Source organism: Melospiza melodia, chromosome 3, assembly GCF_035770615.1.
Source record: "Melospiza melodia melodia isolate bMelMel2 chromosome 3, bMelMel2.pri, whole genome shotgun sequence".
NCBI classification, from domain to species: domain Eukaryota; kingdom Metazoa; phylum Chordata; class Aves; order Passeriformes; family Passerellidae; genus Melospiza; species Melospiza melodia.
In genome coordinates this window covers 136,092,498-136,106,052 of record NC_086196.1, presented here as the reverse complement: position 1 = coordinate 136,106,052, position 13,555 = coordinate 136,092,498, and the positions used below count along the sequence as shown (strand labels likewise).

At 51.4% G+C, this 13,555-nt stretch overlaps 1 long non-coding RNA gene across 1 annotated transcript; it reads right to left on the bottom strand.

The window, feature by feature from the left end:
* Positions 1-4,066: 4,066 nt before the first annotated feature.
* On the bottom strand, positions 4,067-5,500 carry LOC134416863 (uncharacterized). The gene is made up of 2 exons (XR_010027433.1): positions 5,414-5,500; positions 4,067-4,323 (listed from the first exon to the last, which is right to left on the bottom strand). It is a non-coding gene; the product is annotated as an uncharacterized LOC134416863 (long non-coding RNA).
* Positions 5,501-13,555: the final 8,055 nt, after the last annotated feature.

Sequence of the window (13,555 nt, the reverse complement as noted above, 5' to 3'; positions counted from 1 at the left end):
CCCCTGCCCTGCAATGCCCAGGGTGAGGTGCAGCAGAGTCAGGCTCAGGGCAGGTGAGGTGCAGTCCTCAGTGCAGCCAGGTTGGACCTGGTCTATCTCAGTGCTGGCACACCTGCATAGATTGAGCAAACCCTTTATCATGTCCTCAGTGCTGCCCATGGACTGCAAAGGCTTCACTCTTTGGTGGCTTTGGTGAGTGGGGAGACCCTGGCTGACCTGGGGCTCCTGCAATCCCACTCAGGGTAGCCTCAAAACCACACAAGGGCTTTTCCCTTCTCTTTGGAGCCTCTTTGACTAATTAGCAAAGCAGGAGAGATTTTATTAGATGCTGGCCAGAAAAAAAATCATAATCGATCGCCTGGGGAAAAAGGAGGAAACTCTTCCTTCAGGGAGAGATCTGGTCCTTACCTACTGCAGCACACTCGGAGTGGTGAACATCTCCCAACAGCTTTCTTTGGGTAGTGACAAGGCAAAAAGCTGCAGGATCCCCCTCTGCGCCTACATGTAATTTTATCTCCTGTTTCCATGGACAAAAGCACACACAAACCAATTACAGCAGCAATAATAATAATAATAATAATAATAATAGTAGTAGTAGTAGTAGTAGTAGTAGTAGTAGTAGTAGTAGTAGTAGTAGACTCAGGTGATGAATAGTTAGTGTCACCTCTGTGCCCCAGGAAATGTCTCCACTCAAAAAACCCTGTGGCTCTCAGCCATCTCTGAAAAGGGCAAGAGACTCCCAAACAGGACGTTCTGGATGCAGGCTTGGGTCCCAAAATATTCCTGACCTACAGAACAAGGCAGGATTCTGTCTCCATGACATTTCTCCCCTCTAAATTGTTGTTGAGTTGGAAACGCATTTGAGAAACCCCTTTGAACTCAGTCCTCCATTATCTTTTCAACACTCCTACAAACACGGTCACATCCAGGGACACTGAATTTCTGCTCCTGTGTGCTCACACTTTCCCCCATTTCCCCTGTTCCCCTCTCACCTGCAGCACCCTGGACCAGCAGGAGGATCAGTGGGAAGAGCAGGAACAGGATCTTCATGGCTGCTGCTCCTCCCAGGTCTTCACAGAGCTGCAGAGGAGACACCAAGACAATGGGGACAAGGAGGACCCCAGGTGGGGCAGAAACCTGGGCTTTGTGATTCATCAAACTGCGGAGAGGCTGCTTCCCAAACACAGCAGATATTTCCCCTGCATTTCTCTTTAAAAACAATTCTTAGTTTTTTGCCACTATCCAAAGTTTGAGCATGTTTCAAGTCTGTGTTTCATGGCTTTGGGAGTGTTTCATGTCTTTTGGAGATAGATTACCTCAACTGATTTTTTTGAATTCATTTCCATGAAGGTTTTCCAAAGATCTTTTCCCAGAGAAGGGGCAACAGACCTGGGGCCAATAGTTTCCCATCCATTGAAAACACCTGGCCAGAGAAATGTGGGGGATAATAGAAAAAAAATTGCTACTGGAAATTATGGAACAAGCCCTCTTTCAGTCCTTCATGTTTCATGTATCAAACATGTGCCACAAAAACCCTGCCCAAGCAACTCTGCTTCACTGACATCAAGAAAATCCTCCCAGCCCAACCTGGCAGTGCCCATCCCCAATTCCAGAGCATTCTCACAGGATTCCTGGCAAGGACATTCCCCAGCCCAACACTTGCTGCCCCTACCCTTGGCAGCACTGACCCAGGGAGGAGCCAGAGGCCAGGGAAATGTCAGAAATGAGAACAGAAATCAACCTTTGCAGATACTGAAAGCCAGAAATAATGGGAAAGTTCTGTACTGATTTGGGAAAAGACACTTCTTAGTTTCCAAGGCAAGCCCTCATTCCCCCAGAAAAGAAGACCCTGGGTCCCTCCTGCAGCATCAAGGCACTGCTCCAGACTATCCTGTACTTAGGAAACTTCAGTTTCACCTTCCACATGTTCTTAGACTCACAAGAAGGGTTTTGTTGTCTTTCCCAAAAAATCTCTGATAGCCAAAGTTTACCCCTAGACACTTTGAGTAATTTTTCGTTTAGGAGATGCTGCTCTGCTGGGCTTTGAGCTGAGACCCTGAGTGGGCAGAATCCCAGGGAAAAACCCCACACTCACCTGCCTGGAGAAGGTCTGGGTGTTGAGGCAGCAGCAAAGCCAAGAGGAATGGCTGTGTGCAGATGGCCTTGGGCCAGGCAATGCTGCAGTGGCCCAAGCACGCTGGGTTTATAGCAGTGCTGGTGGGTGGGACAGGCCCCAGGTGCTGCTGGCACAAGTGGCCTGGGCCAAGGCGGGAGGGCCCCATGGCTGTGGGGGTGCTGGGGCTGGCCCTGCTCCCTCCCTGCTGCAGGGCCAGAGGCTGAGGGGCCTCCTGGGGCTGTTGCAATCAATGGCACCGTTGTCCCCATGCAACACCTCTTGTGACACCCGCGGCACAGCGGCTCCGGGCTGTGGGGCCAGCAGGGAAATCCTTGGGATGGGCACAGAAACTGGCAATGCAGACACAGGAACCAGGGCAGTCCTGAGGGATCAGAATCCCTCTTGCATGGGCTCACAGGATCTACTCTGCAATGTTTTGGGTTGTAAGGCACCTGAAAGATCATCTCCTTCCACCCTGTGCCATGGACAGGGACACCTTCCACTATCCCAGGTTGCTCCAAGCCCCATCCAACCTTGAACAGTTACAGGGTTGAGGCAGCCACAGCTTCTCTGGCCAAACAGTGCCTGTGTGTGACCACCCTCACAGGGAAGGATTTCTTCCCAATATCCCATCTAACCCGGCTCCCTGTCTGTGTGAAACCATTCCCTGTTCTCCTGTCCTCTTCCTATGTTTCTCCTCCTGTGATTGATGAATCAATTGGCATGGGATGTGCAAAAAATCAAACAATATGGAAAACAATTTTGGACACTGCAAGAACATCTGATTAGACAACAGGTCTGTGCACCTGCTATGTCAGGGTGATAAGCCGGGTTCTCTCGAGTGACTGTTCAGATGAAATGAGAGCAACCCCTGGACAGATGACAAGTTCTGTAAATCAAGGTGTTCCAACAAAACTATGCATCTTTCTAATGCCAACCTTACTGATGGTCGCTTTCCTGGGAGGGTTTCTTGAAGAGACTCAGAAAAGGTTCCATTCTATGCCAGAGCAGCTGATGGGTGCTGGTTTCCCGTGAGCAGGGTCTGTGTGTGTGTCCCTGCATGTGTCCCTGTGTCCCTGCATGTGTCCACCAAACCACAGCACCATAGGGTGCTCCTTACACAAGGCCCTGGGTTGGGAATACTTGTCAGAAGTTTCAGAAGAGGAAACCAAAGCCTCCTTTTCTCTGGTGCAGGGGGCAAAACAGATAAGAAAGTTTTAGGTAACTGCTGACTCCAGCCTGGCTTCTCTGGTCTTTCCCTCCAAAAGCTGCAGACACCAGCAGAAAAATAATAATGAATTGAACGTATAAAAAAATGGAGAATTTATGTGATGCTACAGTGAAGCTGTGATATGGATACTGAATATTCTATATGGAAAAATGCAAATGAAAGAAAGCACAGTAAATCTTTTAGTTCAGGCATTTTTTACACCTCAAGATCATGAGTCCAATGTGAGTTCTCCTGGTGGCTGCGCCTTGCTCCCTGTGGTTCTTCACTGACATTTCTTTAAGGAATGGCTCCTGCTGCAGGTTTTGCAGCTGTGGCTGGATCTGGGACCTTGGAACAAAGCTGTGGATATTTTAGGGATGAGACTTTGCCACTATGTCCCCAGTTCCCAGTCCATGTATTTCAGACATAGAAGTGTGTCTGGAGAACAGAATGATATTGGGGCCTGTAAACAACAGGACAATGTTTGTGTTCCACCAGAGGGAGCATCTGCAGGGCAGCCACAGCACAGGCAGCCCAGCCAGGCTGGCCCAGCAGGCAGTGCCAGGCTCAGCATCCCCAAAGCACGGCCAGGCAGGAGCATCCCCAGGGACACAGGCGCTGCTCAGCCCCAGCTCCATGCCCAGGGCCTTCTGCTGCCACCAAGGCAGGGGCAGCCCCAGGGCCAGCAGGCACAGCAGCCCTGCAGCAGCAGCAGGACACACAGACACGGCCCAGCCCTGCAATGCCAAAGTGCTCGTCTTTATTCAAGGCGGGAAAAGCAGCCCCTGCCCCAAAGACACTGGGGCTGGCACCACAGGGCTCCAGCCCAGCAGCAGCCAGCAGGAGCAGCTGCCACTGCTGCTGTCAGCCCAGCTGGGCACGGCACAGCCACCGAGGCCAGGGGACATCAGCACATGGGGACATCAGCACATGGGTCCAAATGCCATAAGCAAGGGTCATGAATTGCTTAGGAATTTCAGGGTCTCAAGCCCGGATTCTGTAGGAAGAAAAGAGACAAGCACATCAGCTGTTGTAACTTTACCTGCCACCCTCTCCCCTGCCCTGCAATGCCCAGGGTGAGGCGCAGCAGAGTCAGGCTCAGGGCAGGTGAGGTGCAGTCCTTAGTGCAGCCAGGTTGGGCCTGGGCTATCTCAATGCTGGCAGCCCCGGCTCCAGGGCTGTGCAGATGCAGCCACACCTGGATCATGTCCCCAGTGCTGCACAAGGACAGTGGAGGCTTCACTCTTTGGTGGCTTTGGTGAGTCCTCTGCAGAGCCTGAATGAAGCCCTGGGCACTGGGGGAGAGTGGGGAGGCCCTGGCTGACCTGGGGCTGTTGCAACCCCACTGAGGGGTGATCACACCCTCCAGGACTATTCTCTCCCTCCTTGAGCATCTCTCTCAAAGCATTAATGCTGCAGAGTATTTATTATCAGGTATCTATTGCCAGTGTCATGTTTCTGTGCAAAGTCACAAACGTGATGTGACTGGTGAGGAACACCTCTCGAGCTTTTTATTTTCCAGCATCAGTCTCATTGCACGGTCATGACTGTGGGATGATTCCAGCAGCTCATGTCCCCAGTAGCAGACAAAGAACACAATGTTACAACACATTTAAAAGTTTTGTGACCAATCACACAAAGCAGAACCATATTGACAGTAGTTTTTTCCAACAACTATAAGCACATGTGTCTTTGGTTAAAACAGTGCTTGCTTATTTTGAATACAATACCTGCTTGTAATCCTTAAAACACAATGCACAGAGCTCCATTATTAAGATTAGAACTTCCTAATATCTTCCTCAATACACTTTTCTGAAGCTTAGGAAGTTATTCTAGCCAAGTGTTAATACACAGACCATTGTTTTATTTGTCCTAACTAATTCTCATATCACTTTTCACCTGAGAACTATTATGGAGACTGCTTAGCTCTAAATTTTGGTTCTCCTGTTCCTGAGGACTGCCTTTTACAGCTTTACCAAAATTGTCTAATTTTAAGGATTCCCACATTGTCAAGAAAGAAGGTAGTGACAGATATTTCTGAGAAAAAAAGAGGAAAATATTACTTCAGCCAAGGATCTGGGCCTTACCTTCTGCAGCACACACGGCCTGGTGAGCATCTTCCCACTAAACGTGTACCAGGCGGGCAAGAACCCCTGAAGCAGTACCCCCTCCGTGATCGCAAGCACACAAGTGCACTGCCTGTTCCAATGGGGAAAGACACAGGGAACAATTAAAGCTATAATCTGAGAGGTCAGATTGTGTTTATTGGCAGGCTGATGCTCCCAGGTGCTGGTGAATTTCAGACCAAGAGAAGGGCTCGGATCCAATCCCTCCACAGCCACATCTCCAATTGCAATGTGTCTCACCTGGAAGGTCCCTGTGCCCGTAAACTGGAGGCACAGCAGAGCAGAGAGTAGAAAGGAACCATGTGAGGCTGAGGAAGAGCCAGGCTATCTGCCACCTGTGTTCCCACCTCTGCCTGGACCAGCAGAGCTTGCAGGCAGGGATTTGTCACATTCCATGACCATGACCCTCAAAACAAAGCAGGATTGTGTTTCCATGGGCTGTCTCCACACCAAATCAGTGTCCATTTGGAAACTCACTCAGGAAACAACTTTGACCTCAATCCTGTGTTACTGTCTCATCATTCCCACAAACAAAATCACTTCCAGGGACACTGAATTCCCACTGCTGGTTGCTCACACTTTCCCAATTTCCCCTCTTCCCTTCTCACCTGCAGCACCATGGACAAACAGGAGGATCAAGGGGAAGAGCAGGAACAGGATCTTCATGGCTGCTGCTCCTCCTGGGTCGGCACAGAGCTGCAAAGGAGGCACCAAGGCAATGGGGACAGGCAAGACCCTGAGTGGGCAGGATTCCAGAGAGAGACCCCACACTCACCTGCCTGGAGAAGGTCTGGGTGTTGAGGCAGCAGCAAAGGCAAGAGGAATGGCTGTGTGCAGATGGCCTTGGGGCCAGGCAATGCTGCAGTGGCCCAAGCACGCTGGGTTTATAGCAGTGCTGGTGGGTGGGACAGGCCCCAGGTGCTGCTGGCACAAGTGGCCTGGGCCAAGGCGGGAGGGCCCCATGGCTGTGGGGGCGCTGGGGCTGGCCCTGCTCCCTCCCTGCTGCAGGGCCAGAGGCTGAGGGGCCTCCTGGGGCTGTTGCAATCAATGGCACCGTTGTCCCCATGCAACACCTCTTGTGACACCCGCGGCACAGCGACACCGGGCTGTGGGGCCAGCAGGGAAATCCTTGGGATGGGCACAGGAACTGGTGGGTGCAGGCACAGGAACCAGGGCAGTCCTGGGGGAGCAGAATCCTTCTTGCTTGGGCTCACAGGATCTACTCTGCTGTGTTTTCAGTTGGAAGGGAACTGAAAAATCACCTTCCACCCCGTGCCATGGACAGGGACACCTTCCACTATCCCAGGTTGCTCCAAGCCCCATCCAACCTTGAACAGTTACAGGGATGAGGCAGCCACAGCTTCTCTGGCCAAATTATGCCTGGGATGGTCCAACCTCACAGGGAAGAATTTCTTCCCAATATCCCATCTAACCCTGCTCCCTGTCTGTGTGAAACCATTCCCTGTTCTCCTCTGTCTCTCCTTCTAGAATTCAAGAACCGTGTAGCGTGGGATGCGCGAAAACTCAAATAATATGGAAAATAACTTTGGACACTGCAAGAACATCTGATTAGACAACAGGTCTGTGCACCTGCCATGTCAGGGGGATAAGCAGGGTTCTCTCTCATGACTGTTCAGATGAAATGAGAGCAATACCAGGATATATGACAAGTTCTGTAAACCAGGTGATCCAACCAACCTGTGCATCCTTTGAATGCCAACCAAGGTGAAGAAATAATTCACAAGCTGAATGCAGCTTGTGAATCCAGTGTGTTTTTTGGCAGCCATGCCACTGGGAGAAGTGACAGTCCTTGCCAGGCAGGAGGGTCTGTGCTATGTGCCCAAACTGGGGTTTTGGCAGAGCAATCTGGTCCCCCCAAACTACAAGGGGCGAGGTGCTGGGGGTTTGCAAGTGGATCATCTTGGCATTTTCTGCTTCACAACCCAGATATATGAAGTGACAGTGACAAGGTAACAATCAAAAAAAAAGTGGGAGAGGGATTCTGGATGCTGAGCAGAAGCAGAGGCACCACCTGCACACATCACTGATAGTGGATTCACTGGGAGGGTTTCTTGAAGGGACTCAGAAAGGTTCCACTCTATGCCTCAGTAGAAGGTTGGTGCTGGTGTCCAGTGAGCAGGGTCTGTGTGTGTGTCCCTGCATGTGTCCCTGTGTCCCTGCATGTGTCCACCAAACCACAGCACCGCAGGGTTCTTACACAAGGCAGGACGACACAAGGCTGTGGGTTGGGAATCCTTGTCAGAGGTATAACAAGAGGAAACCAAAGCCTCCTTTTCTCTGCTGCAGGAGGAGAAAGAGAAAAAGGAACTTTTGGGCTACTGCTGACTCCAGCCTGGCTGCTGTGCTCTTCACCCCCTGATGCTGCAAGGTGAAGCAGACAAGAAAATAATGAATTGAATGCATAAGAAAATGGAGGATTGAAGTGATGCTACAGTGAAGCTGTGCTGTGGATACAGAATATTCCATACAGACATAATGCAAATGAAGGAGAGCACAGCAAACCTTTAGGTTCAGGCATTTATTTTATCCCTACTAAACTCATGAGCCCCATGTGAGGTTTCCTGGTGTCTGTGCAACGCTCCCTGTGGTTCTTAACCACTATTTCTTTAAGGAATGGCTCCTGCTGCAGGTTTTGCAGCTGGGATTGGAGCTGGGACCTTGGAACAAAGCTGTGGATATTTTAGGGATAAGACTCTGTCAGTATGCCCACATTTCCCAGTCCATGTATTTCAGACATAGAAGTGTGTCTGGAGAACAGAATGATATTGGGGCCTGTAAACAACAGGACAATGTTTGTGTTCCCCCAGAGGGAGCATCTGCAGGGCAGCCCCAGCACAGGCAGCCCAGCCAGGCTGGCCCAGCAGGCAGTGCCAGGCTCAGCGTCCCCAAAGCACGGCCAGGCAGGAGCATCCCCAGGGACACAGGCGCTGCTCAGCCCCAGCTCCATGCCCAGGGCCTTCTGCTGCCACCAAGGCAGTGGCAGCCCCAGGGCCAGCAGGCACAGCAGCCCTGCAGCAGCAGCAGGACACACAGACACGGCCCAGCCCTGCAATGCCAAAGTGCTCGTCTTTATTCAAGGCGGGAAAAGCAGCCCCTGCCCCAAAGACACCGGGGCTGGCACCACAGGGCTCCAGCCCAGCAGCAGCCAGCAGGAGCAGCTGCCACTGCTGCTGTCAGCCCAGCTGGGCACGGCACAGTCACCCAGGCCAGGGGACATCAGCACATGGGGACATCAGCACATGGGGACATCAGCACATGGGGACATCAGCAGCTGGAAACATCAGCACATGGGTCCAAACGCCAGGAGCGAGGGCCAGGTCCTGCTTCAGGATTTCATCCAAAGCGACTGCAAGAAGAAAAGAGACAAGCCCATGAATTGGTGTAACATTCCCTGCCAGTCTCTCCCCTGCCCTGCAATATCCAGGGTGAGGTGCAGCAGAGTCAGGCTCAGGGCAGGTGAGGTGCAGTCCTTAGTGCAGCCAGGTTGCACCTGGTCTATCTCAGTGCTGGCACACCTGCATAGACTGAGCAAACCCTTTATCATGTCCTCAGTGCTGCCCATGGACTGCAAAGGCTTCACTCTTTGGTGGCTTTGGTGAGTGGGGAGACCCTGGCTGACCTGGGGCTCCTGCAGTCCCACTCAGGGTAGCCCCAAAACCACACAAGGGCTTTTCCCTTCTCTTTGGAGCCTCTTTGACTAATTAGCAAAGCAGGAGAGATTTTATTAGATGCTGGCCAGAAAGAAAATCATAATCGATCGCCTGGGGAAAAAGGAGGAAACTCTTCCTTCAGGGAGAGATCTGGTCCTTACCTAATGCAGCACACTTGGACTGATGAACATCTCCCAACAGCTTTATTTGGGTAGCGGCAAGGCAAAAAGCTGCAGGATCCCCCTTTGCGCCTACATGTAATTATATCTCCTGTTTCCATGGACAAAAACACACACAAACCAATTACAGCAGCAATAATAATAATAATAATAATAATAATAATAATAATAATAATAATAATAATAATAGTAGTAGTAGTAGTAGTAGTAGTAGTAGTAGTAGTAGTAGTAGTAGTAGTAGTACACTCAGGTGATGAATAGTTAGTGTCACCTCTGTGCCCCAGGAAATGTCTCCACTCAAAAAACCCTGTGGCTCTCAGCCATCTCTGAAAAGGGCAAGAGACTCCCAAACAGGACGTTCTGGATGCAGGCTTGGGTCCCAAAATATTCCTGACCTACAGAACAAGGCAGGATTCTGTCTCCATGACATTTCTCCCCTCTAAATTGTTGTTGAGTTGGAAACGCATTTGAGAAACCCCTTTGAACTCAGTCCTCCATTATCTTTTCAACACTCCTACAAACACGGTCACATCCAGGGACACTGAATTTCTGCTCCTGTGTGCTCACACTTGCCCCCATTTCCCCTGTTCCCCTCTCACCTGCAGCACCCTGGACCAGCAGGAGGATCAGTGGGAAGAGCAGGAACAGGATCTTCATGGCTGCTGCTCCTCCCAGGTCTTCACAGAGCTGCATAGGAGACACCAAGACAATGGGGACAAGGAGGACCCCAGGTGGGGCAGAAACCTGATTCATCAAACTGCAGAGAGGCTGCTTCCCAAACACAGCAGATATTTCCCCTGCATTTCTCTTTAAAAACAATTCTTAGTTTTTTGCCACTATCCAAAGTTTGAGCATGTTTCAAGTCTGTGTTTCATGGCTTTGGGAGTGTTTCATGTCTTTTGGAGATAGATTACCTCAACTGATTTTTTTGAATTCATTTCCATGAAGGTTTTCCAAAGATCTTTTCCCAGAGAAGGGGCAACAGACCTGGGGCCAATAGTTTCCCATCCATTGAAAACACCTGGCCAGAGAAATGTGGGGGATAATAGAAAAAAAATTGCTACTGGAAATTATGGAACAAGCCCTCTTTCAGTCCTTCATGTTTCATGTATCAAACATGTGCCACAAAAACCCTGCTCAAGCAACTCTGCTTCACTGACATCAAGAAAATCCTCCCAGCCCAACCTGGCAGTGCCCATCCCCAATTCCAGAGCATTCTCAGGATTCCTGGCAAGGACATTCCCCAGCCCAACACTTGCTGCCCCTACCCTTGGCAGCACTGACCCAGGGAGCAGCCAGAGGCCAGGGAAATGTCAGAAATGAGAACAGAAATCAACCTTTGCAGATACTGAAAGCCAGAAATAATGGGAAAGTTTTGTACTGATTTGGGAAAAGACACTTCTTAGTTTCCAAGGGAAGCCCTCATTCCCCCAGAAAAGAAGACCCTGGGTCCCTCCTGCAGCATCAAGGCACTGCTCCAGACTATCCTGTACTTAGGAAACTTCAGTTTCACCTTCCACATGTTCTTAGACTCACAAGAAGGGTTTTGTTGTCTTTCCCAAAAAATCTCTGATAGCCAAAGTTTACCCCTAGACATTTGCAATAATTTTTCGTTTAGGAGATGCTGCTCTGCTGGGCTTTGAGCTGAGACCCTGAGTGGGCAGAATCCCAGGGAAAAACCCCACACTCACCTGCCTGGAGAAGGTCTGGGTGTTGAGGCAGCAGCAAATGCAGAGGAATGGCTGTGTGCAGATGGCCTTGGGGCCAGGCAATGCTGCAGTGGCCCAAGCACGCTGGGTTTATAGCAGAGCTGGTGGGTGGGACAGGCCCCAGGTGCTGCTGGCACAAGTGGCCTGGGCCAAGGCGGGAGGGCCCCATGGCTGTGGGGGCGCTGGGGCTGGCCCTGCTCCCTCCCTGCTGCAGGGCCAGAGGCTGAGGGGCCTCCTGGGGCTGTTGCAATCAATGGCACCGTTGTCCCCATGCAACACCTCTTGTGACACCCGCGGCACAGCGGCTCCGGGCTGTGGGGCCAGCAGGGAAATCCTTGGGATGGGCACAGAAACTGGCAGTGCAGACACAGGAACCAGGGCAGTCCTGAGGGATCAGAATCCTTCTTGCATGGGCTCACTGGATCTACTCTGCAATGTTTTGGGTTGTAAGGCACCTGAAAGATCATCTCCTTCCACCCACTGCCATGGACAAGGACACCTTCCACTATCCCAGGTTGCTCCAAGCCCCATCCAACCTTGAACAGTTACAGGGATGAGGCAGCCACAGCTTCTCTGGCCAAACAGTGCCTGGGTGTGACCACCCTCACAGGGAAGGATTTCTTCCCAATATCCCATCTAACCCGGCTCCCTGTCTGTGTGAAACCATTCCCTGTTCTCCTGTCCTCTTCCTACGTTTCTCCTCCTCTGACTGAAGAAGCAATTGGCATGGAATGTGCAAAACATCAAACAATATGGAAAACAACTTTGGACACTGCAAGAACATCTGATTAGACAACAGGTCTGTGCACCTGCTATGTCAGGGTGATAAGCCGGGTTCTCTCGAGTGACTGTTCAGATGAAATGAGAGCAACCCCTGGACAGATGACAAGTTCTGTAGATCAAGGTGGTCCAACAAAACTATGCATCTTTCTAATGCCAACCTTACTGATGGTGGCTTTACTGGGAGGGTTTCTTGAAGTGACTCAGAAAATGTTCCACTCTGTGCCAGAGCAGCTGATGGGTGCTGGTTTCCTGTGAGCAGGGTCTGTGTGTGTGTCCCTGCATGTGTCCCTGTGTCCCTGCATGTGTCCACCAAACCACAGCACCATAGGGTCCTTACACAAGGCCCTGGGTTGGGAATCCTTGTCAGAGGTGTCAGAAGAGGAAACCAAAGCCTCCTTTTCTCTGGTGCAGGGGGAGAAACAAATAAGGAACTTTTAGGTGACTGCTGACTCCAGCCTGGCCTCTCTGGTCTTTGCCTCCAAAAGTTGCAGACACCAGCAGAAAGATAATAATGAATTGAATGTATGGAAAGCTGGAGAATTTACGTGATGCTACAGTGAAGCTGTGATATGGATACTGAACATTCTATATGGAAATAATGCAAATGAAAGAAAGCACAGCAAATCTTTTAGTTCAGGCATTTTTTACACCTCAAGATCATGAGTCCAATGTGAGTTCTCCTGGTGGCTGCGCCTTGCTCCCTGTGGTTCTTCACTGACATTTCTTTAAGGAATGGCTCCTGCTGCAGGTTTTGCAGCTGTGGCTGGATCTGGGACCTTGGAACAAAGCTGTGGATATTTTAGGGATGAGACTTTGCCACTATGTCCCCAGTTCCCAGTCCATGTATTTCAGACATAGAAGTGTGTCTGGAGAACAGAATGATATTGGGGCCTGTAAACAACAGGACAATGTTTGTGTTCCACCAGAGGGAGCATCTGCAGGGCAGCCACAGCACAGGCAGCCCAGCCAGGCTGGCCCAGCAGGCAGTGCCAGGCTCAGCGTCCCCAAAGCACGGCCAGGCAGGAGCATCCCCAGGGACACAGGCGCTGCTCAGCCCCAGCTCCATGCTCAGGGCCTTCTGCTGCCACCAAGGCAGGGGCAGCCCCAGGGCCAGCAGGCACAGCAGCCCTGCAGCAGCAGCAGGACACACAGACACGGCCCAGCCCTGCAATGCCAAAGTGCTCGTCTTTATTCAAGGTGGGAAAAGCAGTCCCTGCCCCAAAGACACCGGGGCTGGCACCACAGGGCTCCAGCCCAGCAGCAGCCAGCAGGAGCAGCTGCCACTGCTGCTGTCAGCCCAGCTGGGCACGGCACAGCCACCGAGGCCAGGGGACATCAGCACATGGGGACATCAGCACATGGGTCCAAATGCCATAAGCAAGGGTCATGAATTGCTTAGGAATTTCAGGGTCTCAAGCCCGGATTCTGTAGGAAGAAAAGAGACAAGCACATCAGCTGTTGTAACTTTACCTGCCACCCTCTCCCCTGCCCTGCAATGCCCAGGGTGAGGTGCAGCAGAGTCAGGCTCAGGGCAGGTGAGGTGCAGTCCTTAGTACAGCCAGGTTGGGCCTGGGCTATCTCAGTGCTGGCAGCCCTGGCTCCAGGGCTGTGCAGATGCAGCCACACCTGGATCATGTCCCCAGTGCTGCACAAGGACTGTGGAGGCTTCACTCTTTGGTGGCTTTGGTGAGTCCTCTGCAGAGCCTGAATGAAGCCCTGGGCACTGGGGGAGAGTGGGGAGGCCCTGGCTGACCTGGGGCT